This window comes from Beta vulgaris, chromosome 2 (assembly GCF_026745355.1).
Source record: "Beta vulgaris subsp. vulgaris cultivar EL10 chromosome 2, EL10.2, whole genome shotgun sequence".
Taxonomy (NCBI): Eukaryota; Viridiplantae; Streptophyta; class Magnoliopsida; order Caryophyllales; family Amaranthaceae; genus Beta; species Beta vulgaris.
The window spans coordinates 32052121-32075366 of record NC_079203.1 but is presented as its reverse complement, the minus strand read 5'-3'; positions in this window follow the sequence as shown (position 1 = coordinate 32075366).

Sequence of the window (23246 nt, the reverse complement as noted above, 5' to 3'; positions counted from 1 at the left end):
TTGGCTTCTTGAGAGTGAAGTTACAAGCCTACTTGCATCATAATGTGTTTAGAGCTAACTTATTATTAATGGTTTCCCTGCAATGTAATTGTATAGCTTTATGAGATTTATAGAAAGCTTTATCAATATTAATAGGTTTCAAAAAATTTCTTGACTTAAGCAACATAAATTTGTCCCCTACATATACTTTTATAAGCTAACCTCTGAGAAACAATAACACCCAATACCAAGTAATTAAAGAGCAGATGTATGTTCAATTAATACCCATAACAATAGTGAATAGAGCAACAAGGTGATAGATTAAGGATAACAATAGTGAATACAACTCAAGTAGCAGATAACAACCATCTACCATATATTCATACTGTTTTGCAGCAAGATTATCTAGAGAGGCAACAAATGAACCAAAAAGAAGGGAAACATGGGAAGAGATAAAAAGAAGGATGAACCGGCACAATTACCACAAACTACAACAAGATTAATGGTCTGACCAATGCCAAATTCACAAGAGTGATGTCGTGTATTCTTATGAAAGATGAAGCCTTCTAAATATATAATACAAAACAAATCCCACTATGATCTTCGACTTGGCCCATAATGTTATATTTTCTAAAAAATTGACTATTTTCTGGAGTGAGAGAAAGGGTACAGGAATAACACACATTAATGTGTCGTTATATAATTAAATTTTCATCATATGGCAGTCTTGAGTTCCAAGATTCAATCAAAATGATTTTTCATTTACATAAAGCGATAAAGATGAAGAAAAACTTTCATTTAATATCTTTTTATTCTACCTAAGCTAGAAAACAATGGTGTATTCAAGCAAAGAAAATCAAAATTCTTGTGAGCTCTCAACATTATACATGGCAAGCAAGTATGAACATAACTCTTCAAAGTTTGCTCTCATGAGGGTTGAATCAATATGTGTAGGGTCATTTTTTGTTACATTAAAGAAAGGTGAGCGGTATCGACAAATCATTGATGGATAAGCTTACTTAATCTTGAAAATATAGATATTACTTATGATTATATGTCACAACCATAATGTAATTGGTAAGTCCGAGTATTTTTCTTTTTCACCTTTACCCATTCTCTCTCTCACCCTGCCTTTATACCTTTCCCTTGCTCTCAACCTTCCCATTTCTCTTTCTTTTCTTGTCTTATGTAGAACAACAAGCATAACCGAATCTCGGAGTAATTTCCCATGTTACAATCCATTAATTTGATAGAATAAATCCTACTCAAAACTTGATGTTCCTCCAACGCTCGCCTTTTTTTGTTTTCTATGTGTTACAATAAATTTTGTCTATAAAGAAACCAAAAAGATGAAATCTCACATATGACATTATTTATTAATTCTACTAAGCATTTTTCCTTCGCAATTACATGCAGTAGAACAACATATACAACTCTCAGCAAACAAAAAAAACCTCATAAGGGTGTGTGGCATGATATCGGTCTAACTTAATTGAAGTATCTCATATTTAAATTAGAATCGATTCACATATTTCCGAGCTTGGTTTGTTATTTTACTTTACATTACGAGCATTAAGCCACCTCGAACTTTCTTTGTTAACAATTTCATATAATTAACCTGCAAAAATGGGCAACAACTCTAGTAGCAAAGGTTGAAGCTACAAATTAGGATTGAACTATCCTAGTGAGTCCATCGTGAAGTAGAACAACAAAGCTCATACTCACCTAAGTGGCTAGGTACCTTCTCTTTAACTCTCTTAAATTAGGACTACATTGGGGGTACTTGTTTTGTCACCTGAAGGGAAGTCTCACCCAAGTTTGGTTCATTATCTGGTAGATTATCGAATATTATCAACCAAGTTCATATTCCAAATTCAATACAATTACCGATAAACACAATTTCAAAATGATATAACCCGACAATCATGTAATCAAATCATGGCATCGCAATCAATGATAAAACATAAAGAAAAAACTCCATAATGCACATTCTTATCTTGCTGAAGGGAAAAGTCGATGACACAACAGCTTTGGAATTTTTCCCTCTCTCCTCATGTCCATATAAGGAAGATTTTTCACCAGGACGACCTTCCAAAGACCAATGAATCCCATTATGTCGGGTATATAGCCTTCTGACCCATGAAATCCAAAAGGCACAGGCTGTGTCAAATAAACTGGAACCCAGATCATAACAGACACACCATGATTTGCATTCTATCAAAGTTTAGGACAGTCCACCATACACAACATGCTGCCAAAGTATGGCAAGACCTAAAACATAACAACAAAAGGCAAGCAAATTTGGCAATCAAACATAGTTTGTCAAGAATAGCACAAACATATAGTTAGGTAGATTAAAGCAAGAGTTAAAATGCAGGATTACCATACATTTCCTGCAAAGAGATTAGGGTCGATTAATTAGGATAACAAAACTACAACAACAAAATATAAAATTAGTCAGTTTTGTAAAAACAAAAACCCACCCAATATCTATACACAATTAGCAGTCAAGGGAAAAACCTTTACATCCTAATGGCCTATACAAAATGCTTCAAAGACACATGATTATTATGTAACGAAATTCGATATTACTAAATTTCGTTGACTGACCTGAGTATAAGGACCATGAGGAGTGTAATAATCATCATACTGAGCAATAATAGAATGCTCCTTAACATCAACCTCCATAACATCATCACCGACATTGGAAGTCTCCGGACTTACTCTCTCCTCTTCTTCTTTAACATCTATTTCATTCGAAAAAATAATTTACTTCACTATGTGGGAGAGACTTATGAGAAGCTGATTTAATAAGGGGGTCCACTTTTTGTCATAGAAGGTTTCTCTTTCTATCTCATTGAAAGTGCCAAGTTGTTAGATATAGACTTATTAAGCGTTGGTCAATATGAATCTTTTTTAACTTTTTACATTACTACTAACATGTTAATAGTAGAAATTTTCTCTGCTTGGTTAAGTTAATTTATGGTTTTAAAAGCATTTCAAAAAGCATTCTATGTTGAACTTTATCTCACAGATCGTTGGTGGTGTAAGAAAATAACAAGGAAACGAAAGTCCAAAAATATAATGAGGATCAATTGCAATGTAAATCAATTGTAGACTAAAAATTTAAGTCCAACTGCAGGGCAAAAATTCACTTCACTTCAGTCGTCAAATTTATTCAGCTACATAACACAAAATAATATTATTTCTAATAATAAAACGATTCATCCTTTTGATAATGGGAATTCCAAACAATAAAAATCATCAGAGAAAAAAATTGAATTAAATGGAACATTAGAGAGAGAGAGTACAGTTGAAGTTCAAGAGACACTAGTAGAGAAAGGTCGATTTACGTCGGACCTATGACCCCTATTTGCGTCGGACTAGGTCCAACGGCACATGTCTCGACGCAGATGACCTATAATTGATCTACGTCGTATGCGAAAATGACGTAGATGTTTTATCTATTTGCGTCGCACGTTGTATACGGTGCAACGCAAATCAGGCATCTGTGTCGCATCTTCAGCAATGTGCGACGCAAATCAGGCAAAATTAACTATAAAAAAAGAAATTTGCGTCGCATAATACCTTAGGTGTGACGCAAATCGACATTTTATATTTAAAAAAAAAAATCAAAGAATCCAACTTCCTTTGCAAATAATTCAACAATAATCCACAATAATCTTCGTTCCATTCGCAGACTGGATTTCACCCTCATTCCAAAATTTACACCAAACTGAATTTGCAGACAGACAATTTGCAAATCATGAAATCATACAAATATAATGAACTATCAAAATCATGAAATTAACAAAGGAATGATCCGAAATATGAACTATCAAAATCTGAACAATTATCAAAAATCTGAACAAACTATAAAAAATCTAAACAAACTAACAACGGAATTATACAAAAATAATGAACATCTTCTCTTTGAATTTTTGTTCGTTTGCTGCTCATCTTCGAATCTATGTTCAGTGTAACTTCGAAATATAAAATGTTGGTCTGCAGATCTAGAAATTCAATAAATTTCATTTTAATTTATACCATAAATTAAAAAGAAAAAAATACCAAAAATTTATTTTTACCAAAACAAAGAAATTCATAATTACAAGAGAACTGAAAATAACCTGAATAAGATAAATTGTTCAATGAGAATTTGAGAGACTTTAATTTTGTTTCAATATTCGTTCACTACTCTTCTTCAATTACGTTCACTGTACTTCGAATGTCACCCTTCGTTGTTGGCGTTTTCAGTGTCGTTCGTTCGCCATGGCGCTCGCCGGAAAACAGAGTTTAGAACTTTAAAAATTAGGGTTGAGTCAAGGAGGGAGGGAGTGAGGGAGGGAGGGAGATAGAGAGAGACGGGAGTTTTTAGGTTAGAGGTCGAAGGAAGGAACGAACGAAATGGAGAATTTGAGAGTGAAAGTGAGAAGCGGCGCGGTGAGAGTGAGAGAATTTGAGAGTGAGAGAATTTAGGTTAAGGAATGTTAAGGGGCGTGGGGAGGCTGGAGTTTTTAGGTTAAATATTTGGTTGGTGGGACACGAATCTGCGTCGCATGGGCCATGAGGTCCGATGCGATTTGGGCTTTTGCAACGCACTAAAGTACCATGCGACGCAGATAGTGAAATTCTTGCGTCGTATGTGCCATGTGGTCCGACGCACATTGGGCTTTTGCAACGCAATCTTTGTTACATGCGACGCAGATAGCTGATGTTGGTGCTCATTTACCCATGATGTGCGTCGCACTCTTCTTCATGTGCGACACAAATAGCACTTTTGCGTCGTTTTGCTTTACATCCGATGCACTTCGGGTGACGCAAATCGTTGTTTTTGTACTAGTAAGACGTGAGAATGGAACGCTTGCAAGATTTGATCTCCCAACCACGAATACGCAATCCTTGCCGACCATCTGTAAAAGACACTGCACCGGCGACTTTCAGCTCTTCCTCGTCGATCTCTACCTCCATTGTCGCCCCTACTTTTTCTTTGTGTTGATTAAATTTGGGGAAGAATTATATTGCAAATGACGAAAAAATGTAACCTAAAGCAAATGACTTAAAAATTACAAGAATAATACCAAAAGATTGCATTTTTTCCTCATATTTCAAACAAATTAAATAAGGAATTTTTTTTATTAAAAAAACTGAAAATGGATGATGGAAGACTGATTTACATGAGAATTTGATTATATGAAGAATTTTTTAAAATTGAAAATTGGGAGACTACTGAGTCATGTTGGTAAAAGTGGATTAGATGAAATGTCGTTGGACTCCATAACCTTTCAAGCTAAACTTCTAAATTCTGATTTCTCACTCAAATTAGTGTGAAAAATACAAGTTTTCAATCTTAAAACTTGTATGAAGAATTACTCGTAAACATACCTTCGATTTTTGGGAAATTTGAGTTTCGATTTGTGAAATCCATGACAATATGTGAGGTTTCTTCAAAGCCCAATTACATCCTAGTAGAGAATTGCTTCTTTTGCAGCTTGCCAAATCAAAACCCTAGGCATGTGCGACTGTCGATGAAATTGAAGTCTTATTGAGAGAGAAGGTCCAATTCCTACAAGATCAAACCCTAGAAATTAAATAAACAAATTCAGAAACGAAGAGAAAGAGGAGAGAGAAATTGATGTTGGCGGTTGTGTGGAGGAAAAACCAAAGATAGAGAAAGAGGAGTTAGGAGAGGACACAAGGGAGCAGAAGAACAATCGGGTGGTTGAAGTGAAGGAACAATAGATGGCTCAGATTGGTCGGTGCTTATGAACACTAAATTTCATGAATTTGTGACTCATAACACTATTGATTTGAATAGTGACCAAATTTCTCACGTTTAAAAGGTTATGGATATAGGTGTTTGGGGATCATTTAGGACTAAAAATGCAAAAATTTATTCTTTGGGTCACAAGGCCTACGATTTTCATTAAAATCGCAACCATTAATTTGTAAAAAGGGCTGCGGTTTAAGCCTAAAATTGCAGCCCTTGGGAGTGAAGGGCTGCGGTATAAAACCGTAGCCTTTCCTTTTTGCCCAAGACTGCGGGCCAAAAACGCACCCCTTAGGGCTATTTTGACCGCAGCCCTTGACATTTTTCCCACCGGTGATAAAAAAACACTATCAAACTTTTCGTGCCACTGCTTAGGAGCTTGTTACAGACATACAAAGACTTTACAAGTCTACATATCTTATGTTCTTGACAATGAATCCTAAAACCATCAGGTTGCTCCATATTAATTTCCTCATCAAGATCACCATTTAGAAAAGCAGTTTTCACATCCATTTGATGCACATAAAGACCATAATTAGACGTAATAGCAAACAACACCATAATAAAGGCAATCTTAGTAACCGAGGAATAGTTATCAAAGTAATCAAAAATATTTCTTCTAAGTAAACCCCTTAGCAACGAGTATGGCCTTAAACTTATCAATAGATCCATTAGACTTGAGTTTCTTTCTAAAAACCCACTTACAACCTATATGTTTACATCCACGAGGTAAATCCACAATCTCCCAAGTATGGTTAGACATAATGGACTCAATCTCACTATCAATGGCTTCCTTCCATAATACAGCATCACCAGATCTCTTGGCCTCATCATATGTCTTACGATCATCCTCAACAAAAAAAGCAGATACAAGAGTATAACAGGCCTATTTCTAAAAGCGTTTATTAAATGCTAATTATAATTATTAAGTTAATTATAAATGTCTTCATATTATTTTCATTTGAGTTTGGAGTATTCGTTGTGTTTGTAATAGTTAGATATTAATTATTTATAACCTATTCCACATTTAAGAGTCCTTAGTGCTCCTGATCTCTCATAGATTGCTTCGCGAAAGTGTTGAGGTTGTTACATTTTGGGAACTAGAAATATTTTATTTATTGAAGTTGGAACAAGTTCATATTATTTTTTCATTTTAGTGTTGTCCTATTTTCAAAGGAAACTTTGCTGGATTTTCTACAAGAATTTATTATAATAGAGTTTGAGAATCAAGGGCTTGTTGTAATAGGTAATTAATTTGAATAGAATTGGGAATCGAGTTCCACCTTCTCCGATGTTCAGTGAATGTGATGGTAATAGTCCGGTTTATCTCGACTAGAGTCCGTTCCTCTGTGCTTAATACTCTTTAAATTGGTCGGGTGAATTCGGGCTGTTACAAGTGGTATTACAGCTTGATTATTTTTGGATACATTGTGATCTCCATATCATGGTGTAAGGGCTGAAAATAGGTTTAAAGGATTGATTAAAGTGTTAAGTATAAATGTATCAAGACGTTTGAGTGTTTGCACTTATGTGTGTGCTATATGAATTGATTTATGTGCATAGGTAGTCCTTTATTTGAATATTTGATTATGTGTATAATGTTCTCTTGTTTTGACAATTTGTTATGACTTGATTGTCTTTGATCTTATTTACTTAGGATTTGTATTTTAAGAAAATTTATATTGATTTGTTTGAATACATGAATTTCAAACGAGATCTCTATAAATGAGATGATTGGAATCCAATGCCAACAAGTTTACCCCTTTTGTTTTCATTGCTCCTTAATTTCGCGAGTCAAACTGAAGTAGAGATACAAAATATGATAGTAGAATGGAGGCTGGATGCCTAATATCTTGCGACCTTGAGGTTTTGATTTTATTTAAAATAATTGGTTGTGCGTTTGAGGACGAAACTGTTGATAAGGATGGTAGTATGTAACATGCAAATTTTTCAAAGCGTTTATTAAATGCTAACTATAATTATTAAGTTAATTATATTCGAAAAATTCTTAGTTCATTCGAGTTTGGAATATTCGTTGAGTTTGTAATACTTAGCTATTAATTATTTAATTATTTATATTCTATTTCCACATTTAAGAGTCCTTAGTGCTCCTGATTCTCTCATAGGTTGCTCCACGAAAGCGTTGAGGTTGTTATATTTTGGGAATTGGAAATATTTTATTTATTTAAGTTGTAACAAGTTCATATTGTTTCTCATTTTAGGGTTGTCCTATTTTCAAAGGAAACTTTGCCGGATTTTTAATAGGAATTTATTAGAGCAGAGTTTGAGAATTAAGGGCTTGTTGTGATAGTTAATTAATTTGAATAGAATCGAGAATCGAGTTCCACATTCTTCGATTTTGTTCGGTGAATGTGATGGTAAAAATCTGGGTTGTCTCGACTAGAGATTCTTCTGCTGTGCTTAATACTCTTTAAACTGGTCGGGAGAATTCGAGCTGTTACAAAGAGACTCATCTAAATCATCACCATACTCTATAACGATAGTAGTAATAAAATCATGTCCAAAACTAGTCTCAACTCTAGGTCTCTTGCTTCTCCTAGGTTCAAAAGAGGCTTCAACAACATTTTCAGGAACATCAAGCATATCATTAGGTGGAGAAGATGAAGAAGGTAAAGACTCCAATGAGACATCAACAAGTCTAGAAGACTTTAAGGAAATATATCATCCAAAAATTCAGCTTCTCTCAACATTAAAATATGTAAAAACCAGATTTGGTATCCTTAGCCATAAACCTATAAGTTGGCTATTCGGGCATAACCAACAAAAATAGTATCAATAGTATTAGGTCCAACTTTATCCCTCTTCAATTCAGGTACAAGAACCTTAGCCAAGCACCCCACACTTTCATAAAATTCAAGTCAGGAGGATAACCTTTCCACAACTTATAAGGGATTTGGTCTACTTTCTTATGAGGTATTCTATTCAAAACATAACAAGCAGATAAAATGACTTCCCTTCACATAAAGTCAAATAAACCTGAAGAAATCAACATTGCATTCATCATGTCTTTCAAAGTTCTATTTTTGCTCTGAGTTATCCCATTTTGTTAAGGAGTATAAGGGGCATAAAACACATGAAGAATACCATTTTTCTAACAAAAATCAGCAAGAAAGTCAGAACCATATTTACCACCATAATTAGACCTGAGTCTCTTAATTTTTCTGTGTAGCTGGTTTTCAAGCTCGGTTTCATAAATCAAAAACATGCCCTCAACCTCATCTTTTCTTTTCAGCAAATAAACTTGAGTGAACCTTCAACAATCACCAAAAAGATTATGTGATACTTACGGTCATATTTGCTCACAACATTCTTATAGTCCCCAAGATCATGTGGATCAACTATAACAACTGAGTTTGCCTCTCGGTTACTTCCTTAAAATGTTTTCTTATCATGCTCGGCCTTAACACACACTTGACACTTTTGCATTTCAGACATGACCAACTTTAGGATCAAATTCATGCTATGCATGTGCTTAATGGACTTAACATTAACATGTCCAGGTCTAGAATGTCAAGTATCCATAGATTCAACAATATAAGCAGAAGAGGATGATGCATTCATTTCAATGTGCAAACTAAACAGACCATCATTACAAAATCCTTTGCCAATAAACTGGCTAAATTTAGACAACACTAATTTACCAGAATCAAAAGAAAGCTTAACACTGGCATTATTAAGTAAAGACCCAAAAATAATGTTCCTACTCACATCAGGGACATTTATCACATTTTCAAGAGCTAAAGTTTTTCCAGAATTGAGTTTCAGAGTGACCTTCCCTTTTCTATAGACCTGAATCTTATTGGAGTTTCCCAGTACTTGTACTTACTATCACCATAATCTTTGAGATCCTTGAAGAAATCCTTGTTGGCACTGATGTGGCGTGTAGCTCCGGTATCAATGATCCACTCAACTTGATTTTCAATCAAGTTGACTTCAGAGAGAACAGTAATACTAACATCCTCAAAGGTTTCATGGAGATTGGCTTTATGCTTTACCTGACTAGAATTGTTTCTACGAGCCCTGTAGTTCTTGTTGTAACTTTTTTAGTTGCCTTTTTTTCACCTTTGTTTCCATTCTTCTTAGTAGCAATCCTAGCGTGAAAATGGGTAGAAATGTGTCCTTTCTTGTGACAGTAGAAACATTCTCCATTAAACCTCTTGTGATTGTTGTTTTGGTCAGCACTCTTGTATGTATTAGCATTCTTATATTCAGCAATAACAACTGAGTTAGAAAAATTAGCCTTGACACGTTTCTGGCTCCTGTTAGCATCCTCAATCTTGATATGAGCAACTAATTCTTGCAGTTTCTATCCTTTCTATTGCGCCCTAGATTCTTCTTTGTTCTCCCCAAGAAGAAGGTAACTTCTCAATGAGTGAATTGGCTTCAAAGTGATCACAGATTGACATACCTTTAACAATGATTGAAGAAACCAGATTTGCATATTCATGAATTTGTCCATAATAGGCTTGTCATCTACGATCTCAAATTTAAGCCATTTAGCAACAACATACTTCTTAGTACTAGCATCATGAGAACCATATATTTAGCATCAAGAGCAATCCATATTTCTTTATCACTGTTGCATTTACAGTAAATATCAAATGAAGAGTTATCCATGTAATGCAACATAATTCCTCTAACAGTATGGTTGTCCTTATCTTTCGTAGTATCATAACTGGTGGCAGATTCATCAAGAACAATATCTTCATGTAACACATTATTAATATCATACTGTTGGAATAGAAGGATATTTTTTCAGACTAATGTTTGAAGTTCTTTCCAATCAAAGGTTTAGATTTGGACAGATTAGGGACAACCTTTTAGGGCATGGTAATAAGAGTTTTTATTAGGTTGAGCAATATGAATATTTTCAACACCCATGTCGAATTAATAGTATTAGAACTGAACAAATTATCGACATAGATTGTTGGAACTAGTAGAGGAAAAACCGAAATAACTTATTAGAAATTCGAGACATCGTGATATGGTCACTGCCCCAAGTTGATAGACCTCCACAACAGGTACGATTGGATAGCAAGCACCAACTTAGGGTTAATGTCTACTTCATGAACCGGTGCACTTCGGTCAATCGAGTAGGAAAGGAACTCGAACAGAAGGAATGTTATGGAATATATATTTTTCGGCCGGCGCATGTGCGACGACTGACTGACGTACGATGGCAGCGGCGGCGCGGTAGAGATTGTCCATTATCTCCTCCATAACATGTTTACCACATTATAGAACACTTCTCCATATTTTGGGGTACAACTTCCTTCACCACCAATGTGGGATAACAACAAATAAGTTCAACAACTTTCAAGTTTCGACCAACACCAAACTATTCTGACAACTTAATTACAGCCGAATGTAGCTAAATTCTTTCAGAGCTTTAAGTCTTCCATTGCACACTGGTTTAGATTCATCAATCTGCCATTGCTTCATTATTCTCTTAAACCAACTTCCATGTATAAGATTCTTGCATAAGAAACACAAACTCAAACATGTAATAATTAGATATGATTGCCATTGTTATCTTTAAAACCAAGGGGAAACATAGTTATTTAAAAATTTGATTAACCCAAGAAGCTGAACAACACTTTGGATTATTATAATATTGGAAATTATAACTTTAATTATTAAGTAATGGCAAGAGTGACTTCTCAAAATGAGTAGATGACTACTTTTAGAAGGTCAAATAATTATGTGCTAAAGTTTAGTTGGTTAGTAAAAAAGGAGGGGAAGATAACTTTTTAATAGGCACTAGACATCTGTGTAATAATAGGCACTTCTTCAAGTCTTTGTAAGAATTGGATTGTAACACCCCGACAATTCTCTATTTTCCAAAATAACTTTTTAATATAAAACGTAGAGAATTATCAAAGTATTATTGCCCGTGTGATAATGTATCGGCTTATTCAGAATTTTGCAGCGAAAAACATAATAAACTTTAGAAAAAAAAACTTAGACAACCAAAAATTCAACTCTAAAAGTCAAACCAACGAAAGTCAAAGTCAACAACAATAGTCAAAGTCCACTATGAAATGTGTAAAGTCAAATATAATAAATAGTCAACACAAGATCTCCAAATCCCGAACCCCATGATGCATCATCTTTAAACCTGAATGGATGATGCACTATTGATCCCTAGGGATTGCTCACCAAATGGGTCATCACAGGATCAATAAGGCATAACCATGATCAAAACATACACACAAAGCACGTAATCAGCAAAAGTACCACATAATAAATAAATAAACAATCCTAACATGATACTAGTAAACAATAAGCAGGGATATATTATATTAAAATAACATTGCAAACTATTTTAATTAAATAAACTTCACAACTAATAAATTAATTAATTTAGATGGAATAATCAATGGAACGAGTTCTCTAAACCAAAACCAGTCTTCAATCTAGAAGACAAAATACGGGTGCGACTACGTATTCCCCGGACCTACGATATCGAGAAACCTTTAAAATAAAAATACGACACGATGATCAACCCGGCCGTAAGAAAAGCCATGGGATACCACCATACACTCCAACTCATACTTGTCCAACACTTCAGACATGCAAAAGTCTAAAGCTATTGCTATCCACGTTTCACATTTACATGATTAATAATTTATTCACTTGTTATGACTCACAAGTAGGACAAATAATATAATCAACAAACAATACACTCTCATATTTAGCTTATGGTTTTTTTTTAAGGGAATTTTTTATCTTATGATTAGATAAGGTGATCAACAACAACTTAACAACCCATGATTAATTCCAACTTTAATTCATAACCTTGTTTTATTCGTTGAATCAAGTCAACAACCAACCAACCTTTCATAGGTATAATAATCAACTTACCCAATAAGACCCTCGGTTCTCATAAAGTGATTAAATAATCCAAAGGATACAACATGATTCAATCATGATCCACACACACACACACACACACACACACACACACACACATATATATATATATATATAAAGTTCTCAAATCCCATATACTTGCATCAATATTCCATACAAATATAATATAAAATCGTAACCAACATGATTCATCGAACGACATAAAACATGCAAATCCAACTTAATAGAATCACATATGAACTAATAATAGTTCCCTATACATGATACTACATAAATCTCGTCCTTAGGACCTGATACCATTCCATTCAGCACATAAGTATGTACGTACCTTGTGTAGACAAATCCAGAAGCCACTTTCACAACTTAAAAGTCGCCTAAGAAAATTTTCCGCCTTAAACAACTAATATAAATCCACAATCAATCCGTTATAAATTTACAGTAATAATAAAATACTTCAAACTCTTCTCAAAAGTGTTTAAAACCTTTCTTATCATTAAAAACTTAATTATTACAACCTCATGGTATAGTATTACTACACTAGTTGTCAAAAACCATTAAAACTCATGTTTAAATCATAAAAACTCAAACATCAACATCCATTTTAAATTTCTATCAACATATTATATACTAAAACTCTTTTTAAACATACTTAAACATACTTAAAATCATAAGAATACTCAATTTAATAAACTATAATATAATACTCTGATTTTCCAACTCATAAAACCCTAAAATCCATGCTTTGATAATTAGAATCCCAATTCACGCATAATAAGTAAATATGAATTTTAATTTCTTCATTACATAAATCATATAATCTTAGATTCATAATTAAATCTCCAAACTATAACATTTGAACATAATCGTATCAAAACAAATCTTAAAGATATAAATTTTGCATTAAAATAACTTAAGGAGGAAGAAATAACCAACAAGAGAGAGGAAAGAAGTCTCGCGGCAACCAAAGGAACGCTCGTTGCTGCCGGTCGGCGCACTGGTGATCCAGTCTGGCGGCGACGGTCGTCGCACGAAGGAGGAGCGAAGGCCGAAGAGGAGAAGAAAGCACTAGTGGAGAAAAACGCAAGGGCTGCGGTCAAAACAACCCTAAGAGATGCATTTTGGCCAATAACCCTTGTCGTAGCAGCCCTTTGGTAAAAGTGAAGGAATGCGGTTTTTAGTCGCAACCCTTCACTACCGCACGCTGCGGTTTAGGCCCAAAACCGCAGCCCTTCCTTTTACAAAGGGCTGCGGTTTTTGCTAAAGCCCGCATCCCTTGTTACCTTAAAAATAATTTTTATTTTGTTTTTGCATTCTATAGATCTAAATGTATCCAAAAATAGTTACTGAGTATATATATTATTTTTATTTGAGCATCAACACCAGCACATATACTAGACAAAAATAAATAAAATTATAAAGAACAATACTATAGAACTGGATGAAAAAAATACTACAGAGACAAAATTATAAATTCAAGAATCAACAAGAAACCCTGACATCAAATTAATTCCAAAAATTTAAATGAAAAAAATATAAAATATGAAACAAAAGCTCAACCCTAGGTCTGGATATATTATCACAAATAAATCTGAGAAAAAATCAAAACGAAAATTCTGGATAAATTATCACAAAGAAAATACGAAACAAAATATAAAATACGAAACTAAATCCCAACAACTAAACCTAAAATATCACAAGTACAAAAAAAATTAAAAATGGTAATTATTATTAATGTCATTGCTATTATTAGAAATGTCATTGATATTACTATTTGAAGCTATTTGTGTTCAAGAAGAAAAATGTTCTTTTAGCAGTTGTACTTTCTTTTATATATATATATATATATATATATAATATATATATATATATATATATATATATATATATATATATATATATATATTTGTTCTAATTAACAATTTTGATATGTGATGTTCTTTTTATGTTATACATGTAACATACATGACAATAGTATGGCTGTTTATTTTTTTTAACTATTTTGGCAGAATAATGTAAAGTATATTTTACTAGTTTATATAAAACATGAGTAACATGAGATAATCTAATGACGTTGGCATCATGTTAAAAAAGTTTCCTACAAGGGATTTCAAGTTATCTTTAAAAATAAAGTTTATATAGAAGAAGACAATTGATATAAGAAGACTATTTAACAATTTCGTTCAACATCATATGATTATATATATTTATAGGTTTATTTATAATAAAAAGGACCACTTTATTGATATAACAATGAACATGTTGTTAGTTGAATCCAAACATGTCATCAATATAAAATTAACATTTATCAGTTATTTTAAGAATGTGTTGTTTAAATAGATTTTCTATGCTCTTTCAGTATATGTTCTTTTTTTAATGTTATATATTCTTTTCATTACTACTTAAATTCTTATTATAAACAGACCTTGGACATGAACAATATGTTCTCTTTATCATGAACATGTTTTTTTTACCTAAAATATGTGTTCTTTTATGTTTAATTGTATGTTATACTAATGTGTTCTTTAAAAAAAACTAATTATGCTATTATTATTAATATTATTATATTCTTACATTATTCTTATATTATTTATACTATTAGTATTATTATTATTATATTATCATTATTATTAAAAGTTGTGCATAATATTAAAACGATAGTAATACTAGTAATAAAATACAAAGTAATAATAATATTAGTAATAAGATGCTTCATAAAAGATAATTTCCAATCAGATTAGATCAAATCAGATCAGATTAGATCATAAAAATAAGTTCAGATCAGATTAGATCAGATAAGTTTAGATCAGCAAAAATAAGGTGAACTAAACATAGCCTTAGTGTGCACCAGGACCATTTAAGTTTTTTTTAATAATTCCAAAACAAAAGTACTTAAATAATTTTTTTTGAGAATCCTACTACTTTTTTCTATTTTTCTTAATTCACGTGAAAAGAAAGAATTAACCATTATATTGTGAGACGGAAGGAGTAAAAAATAATTTAAATTACAGTTTTTTCCACCAGGTGACCCCGTGGTTTTTCAAAAATCATGAAGTACCCTTGTTTTCAAAAAAATACACCAAGTACCCTTACTATTTTCACAAAATGCATGAAATACCATTAATGACTAACAATGTCAAGTTTCCATTAGTCATTAATCCTAATTAACCCTTTAAGTCCTAATTAACCCCTCTAATTCTAATCCCGAAAACCTTAAAACTAACCCCTAACCCCCTAACACCTAACCTCCACCCTAAACCCTAACTATAATCACCCAACCACCCCCTCCTCCACCCCCTGTGTCCCACCCTCCCCCCACCCCCTCGCCACCCCCTCCCACACCCGCTGCAACCCCTCCCCTGACCCCCTGTTGCCCATCCATCCTCGTAGCCAACCCTCTTCCCCTTTTCTCATCTCGCTGCTTCCTCCTTATTTTTCCTTCTCACCCTCAGTTGCTCTCCTCTTCGTGAACCATCGCACCACCAGGTCTCCTCGCATGGTGCCACCGCGAAACAGTAGCACAACAACACATCAGCTCATTCGTTCTCCGTCCTTCGCGTGAGTGTGTGTATTTTGTTTTGGCTGAGAAGATAGCAACAACCGCGAGAAGAAGAGAGTGTGGGGGGGAATTCAACAGGATTCAACGTGGGTGGGGGGAATTCAACAGAATTTGACGGGGCGGGATTTGACGAAATTCGACAGGGTTGGGGGAGTTCGACGAAAATCGACGGGGTGGGGGAGTGGGCTGCGCGCGGGGGGTAGGGGAGGGGGCTGCTGGGAGTGGTGGGAGGGTGTGGGAGTGGTTGTGTGAGGGTGGGGCTGCTGGGCGGTGGTGGGAGGGTGGGGGAGGGGTGGTGGACTGATGGTTAGGGTTAGAGTTTAGGGTTAAAATAAGGGTAGGTGTTAGGATTGAGGTTACGATTAGGGTTTAATTAGGATTTAAAATAGAAAATTAGGGTTAATGACTAACTGAAACTTGGCACCATTGGTCATTAAGGGTATTCATGCATTTTGTGAAAATAGTAAGGGTACATGGTGCATTTTTTTAAAAACAGGGTTACCCCATGAATTTTGAAAAACCACAGGGATACCTGGTGAAAAAACCGTTAAAATTATGACTCAGCAACCCTAAAACTACTACGTCAGCTGATATTACTTTTTTTTTCTCTTAAAATTAGAAAGTTGAATTGTTTTATACTCTCGTCTTTAGGACTGGAATCACCTGGACTGGAATCCAGCGTTTCCTTGGATCGGGACCGGACCTGTCTGGAAAGAAATTTTTCCGATCTGTACGTCTTTGACCAAAATTTTTTATTTGGAATTGTTTTTTTTATTCGGTTTTTTCACCAAATACCCTGGACAAATTAAAAAAATTCACCATATACCCTCAATGTTCCAAAAATTCGCCATACACCCTTGAGTTTTCGAAAACGTTCACCCAATGTCCGTTTTCTAACTTCCGTTAACTCACCATTAGCGTTATTTACGAGTTTGCCATCATTAAGCATAAACCCTAATTCTAATCTAACCCTAACCCTAATCTAACTCTAAACCTTACCTTAATCCCACCCCCTACACCCCACCCCAGCCCCCACCCCTCCCCCTCCTGCAGCACCCCTCCCCTACTGCAGCACCCCTCCCCCTCCCCCTGTCAGCCCAGTTCCCATCCTCCTTCATGCTCCTCCTTTGCACAACGCCAACCACACCAAGCGTCGCACAATGCGACCACAACAAGATCTCCTTCTTCGCTCCTCCTTCAGCGCACTAGATCTCGTTATTTGCTCCCCCCAAAGAAACCTACATCTCGTTCCATTTTCACGCTCTCTCTCCTCTGTTTTTCGAGGGTGGTGCTGTGACGCGGAAAGGTGTCGCTGTCGTCACTCGTGTATCGTTGTTGTTGTTGGCTGGGGAATTCGACGGGAAAGGGGAGGGGGAATTCGACGGGAAAGGGGAAGGGGAAATTGATGGGGAGGGAGTGGGGGACGGGCAGCGGTGGTAGAGGGGGGTGGGTGGGAGAGGGGTTGCGGCGGTGATGTGGAGAAGAATGGGAGGTTTAGGGAAATGAAAGAGAAGTTTGGTGTGGTGATGCGGTGGTGGCGGTTTGAGGCTGGCTAGACTGGGGTGGGGTGGGGTGAGAGGATAGGGAGGGTGGGGGTTGGGCTGACAGGGGGTGAGGGTTGGGGTTAGGGTTTGGGTGGGTTAGGGTTTACATCTTAGCGTTAGGGCTTAATGATTGCAAAATCGTAAATAACGCTAATGTTGACTTAACAGAAGTTAGAAAATGGACATTTGGGGAACGTTTTAGAAAATTCAAGGGTATATGGTGAATTTTTAAAACATTGAGGGTATATGGTGAATTTTTTAATTTACCGGGGGAATTTGGTGAAAAAATCGTTTTTTATTTTATTTGAATATATTTATAAACATTAAAAATTAATAACTTTAATAATAATAATCGTGACAGAATAAATTGCAGGTTTTTAAGTTTCTAACTTTCTACCTTTAATTTTTTTTTTGTAACATGTAAACTTTTTTTACTAAAATAATAGAAATTCTGGTCCAATCACTCCGGTCCGAAAATTTTCGGATTTGGACAGGACCGGACCGGCGGACCTTAATCATGATATTCAGCGGACCGGATCGGAATTCCAGAATAAACATTTTCCGGTCCAAATTCCGGTTTAGACCGATTTGTGTACATACTTTACTCGTCTCTACTCTCTAGTCTATAGGGTCTAGTAGCTTCTTTTTTTTTTTTTTTTTTTGACGGGAAAAGAGCATTCATAGATTAATTAGGAAACATCCCTCACAACAAGAGGGAGTACATCAGCAGGAATCTCTTCTAACCAAACTTTCAACTCCTCTAACTCTAAACTATGTTTGGCTAGACAGTGAGCAACCTGATTACCTTCCCTTCTAATAAAGTCAATCGAGAAAAAAGAACATTGTTCACTTAAAACAAGAATATCATGTAAGATCAACCCCAAGGAGGTTTGATCGTTTTTCTTCTTTCGCACAGCTTCATACAGAGTCGCATTATCCACCTCCACCATGAGAGAGTGAAAACCCGCTTCCAATACCGTCTTCATACCTTCACGTAACGCCATTGCTTCCGCCATTATAACCGAGCACTCCCCTTCCCATTTGTCGCACATCGCCACTAGAACATCCCCCACATCATCCCTTAACACTGCCCCAAGACCCACCTTCCCACCTGCTTTAATACCCGCATCAGTGTTTAACTTCGTCTTCCCTCGTGGAGGGGGAGACCACACTCCATTCAACGGGGGGGTATTGCATTGCTTTACCTCCCTCATCTCCATTGCTTTCCTGTACTCCTCCACCATGCCGGTTGCTTTATCAATGCTCCACATGTACTCTTTCGCCTCCTTGTTGAACAGCCACCTATTCCTTCCCAACCAGATTGCCCAGCAAACAGCCCAAAATATCGACCACCACTCCTTCTCCTTCATAATTGATTGTCTCCTTTCAACCCACTCCTTGAAGGACATCTCCTCCGAAATATTCACCTCCAGCCTCAATGGTGATAGATACCACATCTTCTTAGATGCAGGGCACGTTAGAATGAGATGCTTAAGATCTTCTATGTCTTCCCCACATCTAGAGCATATCGGGTCCACCGCTATTTTGCGTCTCACAAAGTTCCTCCCTACTGGTAGAGCGTTGTTAAGGGCCCTCCATGCAAAATTGCGAATCTTCGGAGGGGTACAGTCGTTCCACACCTTCTTCCACAGCTGAGGAGAGCTTTCTGCCGATGACGAAGCTTGGGCGAACTTTTTGTTTTTAACAGCGAGATGATAGGCACTCTTCACTGAGAAACATCCATCTTTTGTGTATTTCCATGACCAATAATCCTCACATGGATAAAGAGGCAGTATTAATTGTCTAATATTTTCTCCTTCCCAACTTGAAAAAACTTCATGTATTTTTTTCCCATTCCATCTCCCATTATCTATCAGAGCACTCACCATCTCCCCTCTCCCTTCACCCGCCTCGCGCCTAGAGAGCAGCCCCTCCCTTCCCATCCTAGGCACCCATGGATCATGCCATATGCGAGTCGACATGCCATTGCCTATTACCCGTTGGCTTCCTTTTGTTAGTATCTCCCTTGCTTGCAGGATCGATTTCCATGTGTAACTCCCATTTGTTGACACTTTGGCTTCCATAAAGGTTTTATTTGGAAAATATTTACCTTTGAGCACCCGAGTCATAAGGGTGTTCTCTTCCGTGAGTAGCCGCCACCCTTGCTTCGCCAAGAGCGCCATGTTAAAAGCTTCCATGTCTCTCAAACCTAGTCCACCTTCTTTTTTCGGCCTACAGACATTCTCCCACGACAACCATGGTATTTTTCGCTCATTTGATTTTTGACCCCAGAAAAAGCCTCTGATAATCTTCTCTATCCCCACTATAATGCTTGTTGGAATTTTAAAACATTGCATTGCATACATTGGAATAGCTTGACCTATAGACTTGATTAGCACCTCCCTCCCCGCTTGTGATAAAAATTTCTCCTTCCATCCTTTTAGTTTCTTCCAGACCCGGTCTTGAATTGTTTGGAAAATTGCTTTTTTAGAACTCCCTAAGCAAGTAGGAAGCCCTAAATATTTGTCATAGTCGTCAACTGCCTTAAATTTCAACTTGTTTAGAAGCAAATTTTTCTTCTCGAGCCCAACATTTCGGCTAAACGACACCACTGATTTTTCCATATTCAATTTCTGCCCAGAAGCCCCTTCATAGATGGAAAGAATATCTATCACTTGCTCCACCTCATCTTCATTTGCCCGAGCAAACAGTAAACTGTCATCTGCGAAAAGAAGATGTGAGATATTTTCAACTCGTCTCCCAATTTTTACTCCATGAATCAACTTTTTCTTTTCCGCATCCCGAAGAAGCGCAGACAACCCTTCCGCACACAACACAAACAAAAAGGGCGACATCGGATCTCCTTGTCTCAACCCACGACTCGAACTGAACGTTTTTGTGGGCTGCCCATTTACCAATATAGCAAAAGTAGGGGACGAAACACATTTCATAATTAGGTCAGTAAAGCTATCGGGAAACTTCATTTTCTCCATCATTTTTCGTAAAAACACCCACTCCACCCTGTCATAGGCTTTGCTCATGTCGAGTTTCAAGGCCATGTAGCCTTTGATCCCTGACTTCTTCTTCCGTAAATAGTGAAAACATTCATAGGCCACCAGAATATTATCAGTTATCAATCGTCCCGGAACAAAACCACTCTGATTTTCGCTAATAATATGTGGGAGGACACCTTTCAGCCTGTTTGCAAGCACCTTAGCCACCACTTTGTAAAGCACGTTACATAAGCTAATTGGACGATAATCCTTCGGAGTTTCACATAGCTTCTTTTTCGGAATTAGTACCAGATGAGTGTGATTATATTTCGCAATGTCTTCCCCATTATTCAGTACTCCCAGCACCATCTCAATCACGTCACTCCCTACTATACCCCAGAATTTTTGATAGAACATAGCGGACATCCCATCCGGTCCTGGAGCCTTCGAAGGATGCATTTGAAAAAGCGCCTCTTTTACCTCCTCTCCCACAAAAGGTGCCGCTAGCAAGTGGTATTTCTCTATACTTACCTCCACCTCAACTTTATCTATGACATTTTGAACATCCATCTGCGCTCCTGTGGTAAATAGGTCCTCAAAAAAATTCACAAAGATCTCCTCAATCTCCGGTTCTTTATCATACTTATTGCCCGCTTCATCTTTTATTTGCATGATACTATTTCGGTCTTTCCTCTGCTGAGCCTTTGCATGAAAAAACTTCGTATTTTTGTCCCCGCCTTGTAGCCAGTCTTGTCTACTCCGTTGCTTCCAGTACACTTCCTCGCGCTCCTCTAATTCATCCATTCGAGCATCAAGAGCCTTCATCTGGGCAATCACCTCCTCCGTTGGATCATCTTGCCCAAGCTCACTCATTTGTCTTCGACACTCACTCAATTCTTTATCAATACTTCCAAAATGCTTTTTGCCCCATTTCTGCAATTCTCTCGCGGTATTGTTAACACATCGATCCACTCCCCCTCCTTGTCTCCACGCCTCCCTTATCACATCAACACATTTCTCATCACGCATCCAACATTCCTCAAAACGGAAGAGCTTCTGTCTTCTTTTTCTTTCCTGAGGCCTCGGACCTGCTGCAGCTGTTAACAAAATAGGCACATGGTCCGACTTTCGCTTCCCCAGATGAGAAACAAAAGCCCCCTGAAACATATTCTTCCACTCCATCGTTGCGAGACATCGGTCGAGCCTCTCTTGTATGTTATCTTCCCCGCCTTGGTTATTGCTCCAGGTATAGTCATAGCCTACAAAACCCAAGTCTATCAACCCACATCTCTCCACCGCTTCTCGAAAGATTTCTGCCTCACGAGCATCAAACACGTTGCCTCCCTTCTTCTCATGGGAGGAGAGCATTAGATTAAAATCCCCCCCGCATACCCATGGCAATTTACTGGCATCATGAAGACCCTTTAAGAGCTCTCCTGTCTTAGATTTATTTTCCGTTTCAGGATGCCCATAGATTCCTGAAAATCTCCACCAATCCCTCCCTTCTTGGCAAATAATGGCATCGATATGGTTTAAGGAAAAGGATTGTATTTTGATCTCCACATTCCCTCCCCAGATTAGTGCTACACCCCCCCTTCTCTTCCTACCATCCCCCTCACAACTGACTGCCATCATATGAACTCCTCTTACCTTGTTTTTTATTGTTTCCATTTCCCACGCCTTCATCTTCGTTTCAGATAGGAAAATCATCTGGGGAGTTTCAAGTGTAATAATTCTTTTCAGTGCATTAATTGCCCGAGGACTCCCCAGGCCTCGGCAATTCCAACATAGGATTTTATTCATTGACCATTAAGAGCCCATTGGGTGGGGCCCGCCACTCTCATGTCTTCATCAGTAAGTGACCCATCCGGGGTCTTTGTTTCAGTACAGTGTTTCTTTTTTAACGGAGGGTTTCCTTGTTCTTCATGGTTGTTTATCTCATGCTCCCTGGGGTTCTGCAGTCTTTTCACTCCACTCGGGTACTTTGATGATGTATCATCAATCATTTGTGGTCTATTAATGCGAAGCCATTTTCTGCCATGTTTTACTACCTCTTTTTTCTCCTCCTCACTCTTCTTTCCCTCCACCAACCCGGCCTTCAGCTTCTCTCCTTCATCTTCTGGCCCCTCCTCCCTCCCCTCCTTACTAACATCACCCTCCACACCCTGTTCCTCCTCTATGTTTCCCTCTATTAGGACTCCTCCTAGTTTTTCAGCCACCACTTCCACGGGAATATTAATTGGACTAGCATCCTTCTTAGGTTTTGGGACAAAGAGTCGTTTAGCTATCTCCCTTTCTGCTCCATGAGATGTTCTGCCGTGCGTGGTAGGTTTCCAAGGGGAGGCTCTCAACTGACTTCCATACTTCTTCATTGGGGAACCTTCTCCCTTGAACTCATCACAATCTTTGTCTCCATGCCCCAGCTTACCACAAATATAACAAAACAGCGGTAATCTCTCATATTTCACTTGAATCATGTTCATTTCTCCTCCTCTAATTTTCATCTTGAC